Source organism: Macaca mulatta, chromosome 11 (assembly GCF_049350105.2).
Source record: "Macaca mulatta isolate MMU2019108-1 chromosome 11, T2T-MMU8v2.0, whole genome shotgun sequence".
In the NCBI taxonomy this organism is placed as follows: Eukaryota; Metazoa; Chordata; class Mammalia; order Primates; family Cercopithecidae; genus Macaca; species Macaca mulatta.
Window position 1 is genome coordinate 53,320,774 of NC_133416.1, and position 12,680 is coordinate 53,333,453.

The 12,680-nt window shown below is 38.8% G+C and overlaps 1 protein-coding gene across 13 annotated transcripts in view; it reads right to left on the reverse strand.

The window, feature by feature from the left end:
* The window catches only part of SLC38A1 (solute carrier family 38 member 1), an 82,402-nt gene that overhangs the window by 53,031 nt on the left and 16,691 nt on the right, over positions 1-12,680 (reverse strand). For 12 of the 13 annotated variants that reach the window (XR_013400574.1, XR_013400573.1, XM_077952541.1 and 9 more), the window contains 1 exon segment: positions 3,103-3,219. The gene's annotated coding sequence lies outside the window, so the exon portion shown is untranslated. 13 annotated transcript variants of the gene reach the window in all.

A 12,680-nucleotide genomic window follows, 5' to 3' on the forward strand; every position in this document is an offset into this window, starting at 1 on the left:
ACATCACGTTAGTTGTAGGTAACAGAGACTCCCTTTTACGATATGAAGCAGGGTTGTTGTTGTCATTGTTGTTTTTTGAGATGGAGTTTCGCTCTTGTTGCCAGGCTGGAGTGCAATGGCACAGTCTCAGCTCACTGCAACCTCTGCCTCCCTGGTTCAAGCAATTCTCCTGCCTCAGCCTCCCAAGTAGCTGTGATTACAGGCGTGTGCCACTATGTCCAGCTAATTTCTGTATTTTTAGTAGAGACAGGGTTTCTCCATGTTGGTCAGGCTGTTCTCGAACTCCTGACCTCAGGTGATCCACCCTCCTCGGCCTCCCAAAGTGTTCAGATTACAGACATGAGCCACCGCGCCTGGCCTGAAGCAGTGTTTTTAAAATGAAAGTGATTCAGTTATTTTAATGTGTCAGATCACAGAGCACACATATAGCTGGGTACAGACTGCACAGACACAAAAGCACCTTCAGTTTAGCAATCCCAGCTTAAAAAAAAAATGCAAATCCTGGGATCAAGTACCCAACCTGGTAGTCAACCAGTAAACAACAAATTTATGTTTTGAAATTTTGCAAGTAGTGTATCCATCAACTGCAAGAGATTAAATCAATCTCTTCAATGAAATCACTTTATGTCAGGGAATTAGGGAATTAAAAACTCATACTCAAAGGATTTGGTTTAATCCATCTGCTACTATATTACTCATCAGAAATGAAAAACTTCCAGAGTTCACATTTTCTCCCATATGGATGACTGTGGTTTAAGTTTCTGTGGGATCACCCATAGTAAGTAGGGAGGGAGAAAAAGAATTTTGGGGGCACAGCAGCCTCACGAATTAAAAAGCAGATGGCTTGTCTATGGCCATGCCACCCTGAATGTGCCCAATCTTGTCTAAAAAGCAGATGGCCACAGAGGCAAATGCAACTTCAAAAGCAAGGCCTATAATGCATGGGGAGCCTCGCTGTGATACTCTCAGCAAAGTGCTGGGGACCATGGAATGAAGGAGAATGTCAATGAGGTGTTTTTTTTGTTGTTTTGTTTTTTTTAATGTCATTAGCAAATTCCCTTGGACAATGCTTTGAACTTTGTCTGATCCTAAATTCCATAAGATGGCTGTAGCCTAGTTAAGGGTCAAACCCCAATGTGCCCAACTAAGTAGTATTTCAAGAAGCATCTTATTAATTTCTATTATTTTGAAGATCCACAGAAAGTGCCCTAGAATGATAACTTTTCCAGGTACCCCCCTCTTTTCCTCTTTCCATAACCAGGCCACACATTATTCTTTTCATTCACACAGTCTCCTATCTAGAATAAAACTTCCCTGGTTTCAGGATCCTGTAATGTGCCATAATACACACATGTTTATAACATCTCAGGTTCCAGGAGCCTCGTCTTGTCTTCAGGGCAGGGCACCTCCTCAAGAAGGAAGAGAGCCAGGACAGGGAGATTTGAGCCCCATGACTCCTGGTCTGAGGCTGATTCATCTAACCAGAGTGGTGGTGCTAGAGACTGGCCCATCTCTGATTGTTTCTGGTACCATCATGCAGTGGTGATGTTTTACCATCTGCCTTATTTTGCAAAAGCTGAAATGAATTTAAAATGGTTGAGCCCCATTCTTACCCCTTGCCCCTCTTTGATGAAAGCTGTCCAAATGGGCTAGACTGGGTAATTTCTAAAAGTCTTGCCACATTGACTCCCTCCTGTGTGACTACATCCCAGGCTACTGAAGTGATATTACAGGGCTGATAGAAAGTTAATTCAGTGGATGGCATTTCCAATCTGGGTTAAGGAGACTTTTCTCTCCACAAAATGGAAGGAAATAGGGCACTAGATAAAAATTGTCTGCAGTGAGAAAGGATTGACTAATAATAGATCTTGAGTCTACTGTTTAAATTTTCATATAAAAAATACATATGTATGTATATATATGTGAGTGCGTGTATGCATATCACACACACACATGCCTGTGTGTGTAAAACTAGTAAGAAATAGAGAAGAAGGCAAAAGAATGAAAACAACAGATGAAGTCCTGGCCACTAAAATTAGGTCAATATTATGCAAATGCTAGTACAAATTAATCACAAAGAATAATTTTTTATTATTATTAAATAACCTCTCTGAAACCTAACTTGTTCTTGAAAATCAAAATAGAAATTGAAGGGAAAAATTAACAAAATTAATGACACCTCTCACCAAGGCCACACTTGAAAAAATAGTATAAATTCAACTTATCATATATTTATTGAGTACTAAGTGATGAAGGGATTGAAAAAGCTTGAAAAATGTTAAATGCAGGGATCTCAGGCAGCTTCATAGAAAAGTCACATTTGGATTGGACCTTGAAATTTTTTTTTTCCTACTTCTAAAAGGAATACAATGACTGGGCATGGTGGCTCACATTTGTAATCCCAACACTTTGGGATGCCAAGGCAGGTGGATCACTTAAGCCCAAGATTTTGAGACAACATGGCAAAACCCCATCTCTACAAAAAACAAACAACAAAAACAAAACAAAACAACAACAACAAAAAACAAAACAAAATATTAACTGGGTGTGTAGCACGTGCCTGTTGTCCCAGCTACTTGGGAGGCTATGGTGGGAGGATCACCTGAACCTAGGGAGGTCAAAGCTCCACTGAGATGTGATTATGCCACTGTGCTCCCGCCTGGGCAACAGAGTGAGACCCTGTCTCAAAAAATAAATAAAAGTAACACATACTCACTGTAAAATCTTCAGAACAGATACTGTAAAAGAAATTCTACCACCCCTAAATGGGCCACTGTTAAGATTTTTCTTCCTTTTTTTCTTCCTTTTTTCTTTTCCTTTCCTTTCTCTAGCTCTAGCTCTTCTTCCTTCTCTTTTTTAAGTTTAGCATTGGTGATTTTAGATTGTTTTTAGCCTACTTTTTTTCATTGAGTATTACATTATAAGCATTTTGAAGAACAGAGGTGATTCTTTTAAAAATATTATTTATTAATAAATACTAATTTATTTATTAAAAATAAATGAATAAATGAATGAATTAATTAATTAATACAGGTTTGGTAGAAAAGTTAGAAAATACAATTTTTCAAATGGAATAAAATGAGCAAAAAGAAAAAAGTTCACCTGTTATCTCAGCAAGCAGAGACGATCACTCTCTATATATATTGTTGTATGGCCTTCCAGGGTTTTTCTATGCACATAGATATAGTGCCTGGCACACAGTAGACACTCAATAAATATCTGTCAAATGAAAGAATGAGTACAAATAAAAAATATATACACATTTACAAAAATGGAAATTATACCAAACATTGAGTTTTTAAAACATTTTTTTCTCTTAAGATATCATTTCCTATCCTGAGTTATGTCAGTAAGCACAGATCTATATCACTACTGTTGATACTTGGTTAACTCTGCCAGAAATTGATATCTAACCGGTTATTGCTGGACATTCAGACTGGTTGGTGGAGAGGAGATTGACAGATGGAGATGGGGCCCGAGCTGAGACTTCTCAGTGGAGGGAGAACATGGTCAACAGCACAGAAGTGGGAAGTGCAGATTGAGTTCAAGAAACAAAGAACTATAGTTTCACTGAAAGATAGAAATAATCATCAAGCTATATGATTAATTAAAAGGCAGACTAGGGTCATCATATGAAGATCTTGGTGTTAACACAATCATAATTACTATCTGTCAACATTTATAATAGGTTACAAATTAAAATTTATTTAGCACAGAACATTTCTGATCCTTACCACAATCTTGTGAGGTACTTAAGGAAGGCATCAATTTCTTGGTATGCTTATTGGTACAATTTATTAATAGTGCCAATGTAAAATACATAATCTTGCTATTTATACTACATGGTGTTATACATCAAAGGAAAGGATACACAAAGAAATTTATCTGGCCTTAAGTCACCTAGAGCCTATTTAACCAAGCGAGACTAACCTATCTAAAATGACACTGTACCTCAAAACATTTGCATGATATAGACTAAACTACATGGCAGAATGAAGAATAAGCCCAGTTCAGAGACACACACACCTACACAGTGCATACATGCATGAAGGAGGGAAGGAAACAAGGAAGGAAAGAAGAAAGGAAAGTAGAACGGTGGAGAAATCAATGAGGCCAGGAGAGATCAGGTAAGGCTTAATTTAATAGAAATAGGACCTGAACTGTGTCTAACAATAGGTAATATTTGATTGGAGGAGAGGGAAGACTTTCCTTGTACTGGGAACAGTACTGACAGCCTAATTGCTAACACTTTGTGGTGGATTGGTCCACTCAATATTTGTTGCCACCTCTTTTTAGCCCAGTTCTATAAAGGATACAAAGTTGAAAACTACATTTCCCACACTCCCTTGCAGCTAGGGTTCTAGATATAATTTAGATTCCACCAATGGGAGAGTGGTGGTGGCCAGAGCAAGGCATCCACTTTGCTGGTACCATTCTAGCAGGTGCAGCAGCAGCTGGTAGCCCTGGCGCCAACAGTTGTGGCTATGATTCCTGATCATCAGATCTGGCTTAAGTGATGTGTTCCTGGAGCATGCACTTGAGATAATGGCTTCCTGATTTCCAGACTTCCTGAAGGAGGCACAGATAGCATTTAACCTTAGCAAGCCAGTTGCATGTGTTGTTATGCTAATTACTCCTAGAGGCCCAGCCTAGAGAGTGCACTGCTAGTAATTTTAACAAATTTTTAGACACTGAATTCCCTGTATTAAATCTGTTTTCCTCAGCATAAACAGATCTCTGTTAAATGAAACTAAACCCTGACTGATATCCATCCTTAATTTTATTTTTCCCTTAAAAAATTGTTTTTATTACTGGAAATTTTAAACATGTGTAAAAGAAGACAATGGTATACTGAACTCCCATATACCAACTTCAATCATCAATTCAGGCCTGTCTTGTTGGATTTTTTATGCCCACCATCACCTGGAATTATTTTGCAGCAGGTCCTTGATATCATATCATCTGTAAATATCTCAGCATGAATTTCTAAAAGGCAAGAAGCCCCTTCTTAAACAATACCACTGCATCACTATCAAAGTTAAATAATGACAAAAATTGGGTAGCACTACATATCTTGCCACATACAATTAATTCTAAAACTTGTTATGAATCATCATTGGTTTCTTATTGTGAAGAACTAATATAATCAGACCTCTCCTAGCTCAACTCCTAAGAATCAATTATAAAAGCTAGGTCAGTGATTTTTAGAAAGTATTAATAGACATTTCTCCAAAGAAGACATAAAAATGGCCAACAAGTATGTGAAAAGGTGCTTAACATTATCAATCATCAGGGAAATGCAAATCCACACTGCAATGAGCTATCACCTCACAGCTCTTAGGACAGCCATTATCAAAAGCCAAAAGATAACAAGTGTTGGCAACGGTATGGAGAAAAGAAAATCTTTGTACACTGTTGGAGGGAAGGTAATTTGGTGAGCCATTATAGAAAACAGTATGGAAGTTCCTAACAAAATTAAAAGTAGAACTTTACTGGTTTATATGACACAGTAATCTCACTTCTGGATATATTCCCAAAGAAAATGAAATTACCACCTCATAAAGACATGTGCACTGAGCCTGGAGAGGTCGACACTCCACTGAGCTGTGATCATGTCACTGTGCTCAGCCTGAGAGTGAAACCCTGTCTCAAAAAATAAATAAAGTAACACATACTCACTGTAGAATCTTCAGAACAGATATTGTAAAAGAAATTTGCCACCCCCAAATGGGCCACTGTTAAGATTTTTCTTCCTTTTTTTCTTCCTTTTTTCTATTTATTTCCTTTCTCTAGCTCTAGTTCCTCTTCCTTCTCTTCCTTAATTTAGCACTGGTGATTTTAGATTGTTTTTAGCCTACTTTTTTCATTGAGTATTATATTGTAAGCATTTTGAAGAACCGAAATGGTTCTTTTAAAAAATATTATTTCTTGATCTCTGTTGTGTTCCGTTCAAAGACGGCCAAATACGAACAGCTCCATTCTGTAGCTCCCAAAGTGAACAAAGTAGAAGACGGGTGATTTCTGCATTTCCAACTGAGGTAACTGGTTCATCTCATTGGGACTGGTTGAACAGTGGATGCAGCCCACGGAGGGTGAGCCAAAGCAGGGCGGGGTGTTGCCTCACACAGGAAGCGCAAGGGGTCTGGCAATTTCCCTTTCCAGGCCAAGGGAAGCCATGACTGACTGTACCAGGAGGACACCCCCACTCAAATACAGTGCTTTTCCAAAGGTCTCAGCAAACAGCACACCAGAAGATTGTATCCTGCACCTGGATCAACAGGTCCCACGCCCACAGACCCTTGCTCACTGCTAGCACAGCAGTCTGAGATTGACCTGCCAGGCAGCAGCCAGGCAGCAGCCTGGCAGCAGGAGGGGCGTCCACCATTTCTGAGGCTTGAGTAGGTAAACAAAGCAGCCGAGGAAGCTCAAACTGGGTGGAGCCCACCACAGTGGAGCAAGGCTTGCTATCTTTATAGACCCCACCTCTGGGGACAGGGCATAGCTGAGGAAAAGGCAGCAGAAACTTCTGCAGACTTAAACATCCCTGTCTGACAGCTCTGAAGACAGCAGTGGATCTCCAACAATGTTAGAGCTCTGATAACAGACAGACTGCCTCCTCAAGTGAGTCTCTGACCCCTGTGTAGCTTAACTGGGAGACACCTCCCAGTAGGGGCTGACTGACACCTCATACAAGCAGGTGACTCTCTGGGACGAAGCTTCCAGAGGAAGGATCAGGCAGTAATATTTCCTGTTCTGCACTATTTGCTGTTCTGCAGCCTCCGCTGTTGATATCTGGGCAAACAGGGTCTGGAGTGGACCTCCAGCAAACTCCAACAAACCTGCAGCTGAGGGACCTGACTGTTTGAAGGAAAACTAACAAACAAAGGGGAATAGCATCAACATCAACAAAAAGGACATCCACACCAAAATCCCATCTGTAGGTCACCAACATCAAAGAGCAAAGGTAGATAAAACCACAAAGATGGGGAGAAACCAGAGCAGAAAAGCTGAAAATTCTAAAAACCAGAGCTCCTCTTCTCCTCCAAAGGATTGCAGCTCCTCACCAGCAATGGAACAAAGCTGGATGGAGAATGAGGTTGATAAGATGGCAGAACTAGGCTTCAGAAGGTTGGTAATAACAAACTTCTCTGAGCTAAAGGAGGATGTTTGAAGCCATCACAAGGAAGATAAAAACCTTGAAAAAACATTAGACAAATGGCTAACTAGAATAAACAGTGTAGAAAAGACCTTAAATGACCTGATGGAGCTGAAAATCATGGCACAAGAACTACGTGACATATGCACAAGCTTCAATAGCCGATTCGATCAAGTGGAAGAAAGGGTATCAGTGACTGAAGATCAAATTAATGAAACAAAGTGAGAAGAGAAGTTTAGAGAAAAAAGAGTAAAAGGCAATGAACAAAGCCTCCAACAAATATGGAACTATGTGAAGAGATCAAATCCACATTTGACTGGTATATGTGAAAGTGATGGGGAAAATGAAACAAAGTCAGAAAACACTCTTTAGGATATTATCCAAGAGAACTTACCCAACCTTGCATGGCAGGCCAACATTCAGATTTAGGAAATACAGAGACCACCACAAAGATACTCCTAGAGAAGAGCAACCCCAAGACACATAATTATCAGATTCACCAAAGTTGAAATGAAGGAAAATATGTTAAGGGCAACCAGAGAGAAAGGTCAGGTTACCCACAAAGGGAAGCCCATCTGACTAACAGCAGATCTCTCAGCAGAAACTCTACAGTCCAGAAAAGAGTGGGGGCCAATATTCAACATTCTGAAAGAAAAGAATTTTCAACCCAAAATTTCATATCCAGCCAAACTAAGCTTCATAAGTGAAGGAGAAATAAAATCCTTTACAGACAAGCAAATGCTGAGAGATTTTGTCACCACCAGGCCTGCCTTACAAGAGCTCCCGAAGGAAGCACTAAACATGGAAAGGAACAACAAGTACCAGCTGCCACAAAAATATGCCAAATTGTAAAGACCATCAATGCTGTGAAGAAACTGCATCAATTAATGAGCAAAATAACCAACTAACATCATAATGACAGGATCAAATTCACACATAACAATATTAACGTTACATGTAAATGTGCTAAATGCCCCAATTAAAAGACAAAGACTGGCAAATTGGATAGAGTCAAGACCCATCAGTGTGCTGTATTCAGGAGACCCATCTCACATGCAAAGACACACATAAGCTCAAAATAAAGGGATGGAGGAAGATCTACCAAGCAATTGGAAAGCAGAAAACAAACAAACAAACAAAAAAAACCAGGGGTTATAATCCTCGTCTCTGATAAAACAGACTTTAAACCAACAAAGAACAAAAAAGACAAAGAAGGGCATTACATAATGGTAAAGGGATCAATTCACCAAGAAGAGCTAACTATCCTAAATACATATGCACCCAATACAGGAGCACGAAAATTCATGAAGCAAGTCCTTAGAGACCTACAAAGAGACTTAGACTCCCACACAATCATAATGGGAAGCTTTAACACCCACTGTCAACAATAGACAGATCAATGAGAACGAAGGTTATCAAGGATATCCAGGACTTGAACTCAGCTCTGCATCAAGTGGACCTAACAGCATCTACAGAACTCTCCACTCCAAATCAACAGAATATACATTCTTCTCAGCACCACATTGCACTTATTCCAAAATTGACCACATAGTTGGAAGTAAAGCACTCCTCAGCAAATGTAAAAGAACAGAAATCACAACAAACTGTCTCTCAGACCACAGTGCAATCAAATTAGAACTCAGAATTATGAAACTCATTCAAAACCAGACAACTACACGGAAACTGAACAACCTGCTCCTGAATGACTACTAGGTAAATAACAAAATGAAGGCAGAAATAAATACGTTCTTTGAAGCCAATTAGAACAAAGACACAACGTACCAGAATCTCTGAGACACATTTAAAGCAGTGTCTTTAAATTTATAGCACTAAATGCCCACAAGAGAAAGCAGGAAAGATCTAAAATTGACACCCTAACATCACAATTAAAAGAACTAGAGAAGCAAGAGCAAACAAATTCAGAAGTTAGCAGAAGGCAAGAAATAACTAAGATCAGAGCAGAACTGAAGGAGACAGACACAGAAAACCCTTCAAAAAAATCAATGAATCCAGGAGCTGCTTTTTTGAAAAGATCATCAAAATTGATAGACCACTAGCAAGACTAATAAAGAAGAAAAGAGAGAAGAATCAAATAGATGCAATAAAAAATGATAAAGGGGATATCCCCACCAATCCCACAGAAGTACAAACTACCATCAGAGAATACTATAAATACTTCTACACAAATAAACTAGAAAATTTAGAAAAAATGGATGAATTCCTGGACACACACACCCTCCCAACACTAAACCAGGAAGAAGTTGAATCTCTGAATGCACCAATAACAGGCTCTGAAATTGAGGCGATAATTAACAGCCTACCAAGTAAAAGAAGTCTAGGACCAGATGGATTCACAGCTGAATTCTACCAGAAGTACAAGGAGGAGCTGGTACCATTCCTTCTGAAATTATTACAATTAATGGAAAAAGAGGGAAGCCACTCTAACTCATGATGATGAGGCCAGCATCATCACGATACCACAGCCTGGCAGAGACACAACAAAAAAAAAGAGAATTTTAGGCCAATATCCCTGAGGAACACTGATGCAAATATAAAATACTGGCAAACCGAATCCAGCAGCACATCAAAAAGTTTATCCACCACGATCAAGTTGACTTCATCTCTGGGATGCAAGGATGGTTCAACATTCGCAAATCAATAAACCTAATCCATCACATAAACAGAACCAACGACAAAAACCACATGATTACCTCAACAGATGCAGAAAAGGATTCTGACAAAATTCAACAGTGCTTCAGGCTAAAAACTCTCAATAAACTGGGCATTGATGGAACGTTTACCAAAATAATAAGAGCTATTTATGACAAACCCACAGCCAATATCATACTGAATGGGCAAAAACTGGAAGCATTCCCTTTAAAAACTGGCACAAGACAGGGATGCCCTCTCTCACCACTCCTATTCAACATAGTGTTGAAGTTCTGGCTAGGGCAATCAGGCAAGAGAAAGAAATAAAGGGTACTCAATTGGAAAAGAGGAAGTCAAATTGTCCCTGTTTGCAGATGAGATGATTGTGTATTTAGAAAACCCTGTCATCTCAGCCCAAAATCTCCTTAAGCTGATAAGCAACTTCAGCAAAGTCTCAGGATACAAAATCAATGTGCAAAAGTCACAACCATTCCCATACACTAGTAACAGCAAACAGAGCCAAATCATGAGTGAACTCCCATTCACAATTGCTATAAAGAGAATAAAATACCTAGGAATCCAACTTACAAGGGATGTGAAGGACCTCTTCAAGGAGAACTACAAACCACTGCTTACTGAAATAAAAGAGGACACAAACAAATGGAAGAACATTCCATGCTCATGGACAGGAAGAATCAATATTGTGAAAATGGCCATACTGCCCAAGGTAATGTATAAATTCAATGCATCCCCATCAAACTACCAATGACTTTCTTCACAGAATTGGAAAAAAAAAAAAAAAAAAAACTACTTTAAAGTTCATATGGAACCATAAAAGAGCCCTTATTGCCAAGATAATCCTAAGAAAAAAAGAACAAAGCTGGAGGCATCATGCTACCTGACTTCAAACTATACTACAAGGCTACAGTAAACAAAACAGCATGAGACTGGTACCAAAACAGATATATGGATCAATGGAACAGAACAGAGGCCTCAGAATTAACACCACACATCTATAACCATCTGATCTTTGACAAACCTGACAAAAACAATCAATGGGAAAAGGATTCCCTATTTAATAAATGGTGCTAGGAAAACTGGCTAGCCATATGTAGAAAGCTGAATCTGGATCCCTTCCTTTCACGTTATACAAAAATTAATTCAAAATGGATTACAGACCTAAATGTTAGACCTGAAACCATAAAAACCCTAGAAGAAAACCTAGGTAATACCATTCAGGACATATGCACAGGCAAGGACTTCATGACTAAAACACCAAAAGCAATGGCAACAAAAGCCAAAATAGACAAATGGGATCTCATTAAACTAAAGAGCTTCTGTACAGCCAAAGAAACTACCATCAGAATGAACAGGCAACCTACAGAATGAGAGAAAATCTTTGCAATCTACCCATCTGACAAAGGGCTCATATCCAGAATCTACAAAGAATGTAAATAAATTTTCAAGAAAAAAACAAACAACCCCAACAAAAAGTGGGCAAAGGATGTGAACAGACACTTCTCAAAAGAAGACATTTATGGAGCCAACTGACACATGAAAAAAATGCTCATTATCATTGGTCATCAGAGAAATGCAAATCAAAACCACAATGAGATACCATCTCACGCCAGTTAGAATGGCAATCATTAAAAAGTCAGGAAATCACAGATGCTGGAGAGGATGTGGAGAAATAAGAACGCTTTTACACTGTTGGTGGGAGTGTAAATTAGTTCAACCATTGTGGAAGGCAGTGTGACGATTCCTCAAGGATCTAGAACTAGAAATACTATTTGACCTAGCAATCCTGTTACTTGGTATATACCCAAAGGATTATAAATCATGCTACTATAAAGACATATGCACACGTATGTTTATTGCGGCACTATTCACAACAGGAAAGACTTGGAACCAACCCAAATGTCCATCAATGATAGACTGGATTAAGAAACTGTGGCACATATACACCATGGAATAGTATGCAGCCATAAAAAAGGATAAGTTCATGTCCTTTGAAGGGAAATGGATGAAGCTGGAAACCATCATTCTGAGCAAACTATCACAAGGACAGAAAACCAAACACTGCATGTTCCCACTCATAGGTGGGAACTGAACAATGAGAACACTTGGACACAGGGAGGGGAACATCACACACCAGGGCCTATCATGGGGTGGGGGCCTGGGGGAGGGATAGCATTAGGAGAAATACCCAATGTAAATGATGAGTTAATGGGTGCAGCAAACCAACATGGCACATGTATACTTATGTAACAAACCTGCATGTTGTGCACATGTACCCTAGAACTTAAAGTATAATATATATATTCATTCTTGCTAATTTATTTATTAAAAATGAATACATGAATGAATTAACTAATATAGATTTGGTAGAAAAGTTAGAAAATACAATTTTTCAAATGGAATAATACAAGCAGAAAGAAAACAGTTCACCTGTTATCTCAGCAAGCAGAGACGATCACTGTATATATATTGTTGTATGGTCTTCCATGCTTTTTCTATGCACATAGAAATGTTATTTGCATGTGCATTGCAGCATTATTCACAATAGCCAAGATACGGAAACAATCTAAGTGCCCATGGATGTGAATGGATAAGAAACACAGGCATATATAAAATAGAATGTTATTCAACCTTAAAAAAGAAGGGGATCCTTTCATTTGCCACAACATGGATGAATCTGTAGGACATAACGGTATGTAAAATAAGCCAGAAACAGAAAGAAAAATACTGCAGGATCTCATGTATACATGGTATCTTTTTTTGAAAAAAAAAAAAAAAAAAAGTAATACATAGACATAGAGAATAAAACAGGTGTTACAAAGAGTTTGGGGAGGAAATGTGGAAATGTAGGTCAAAG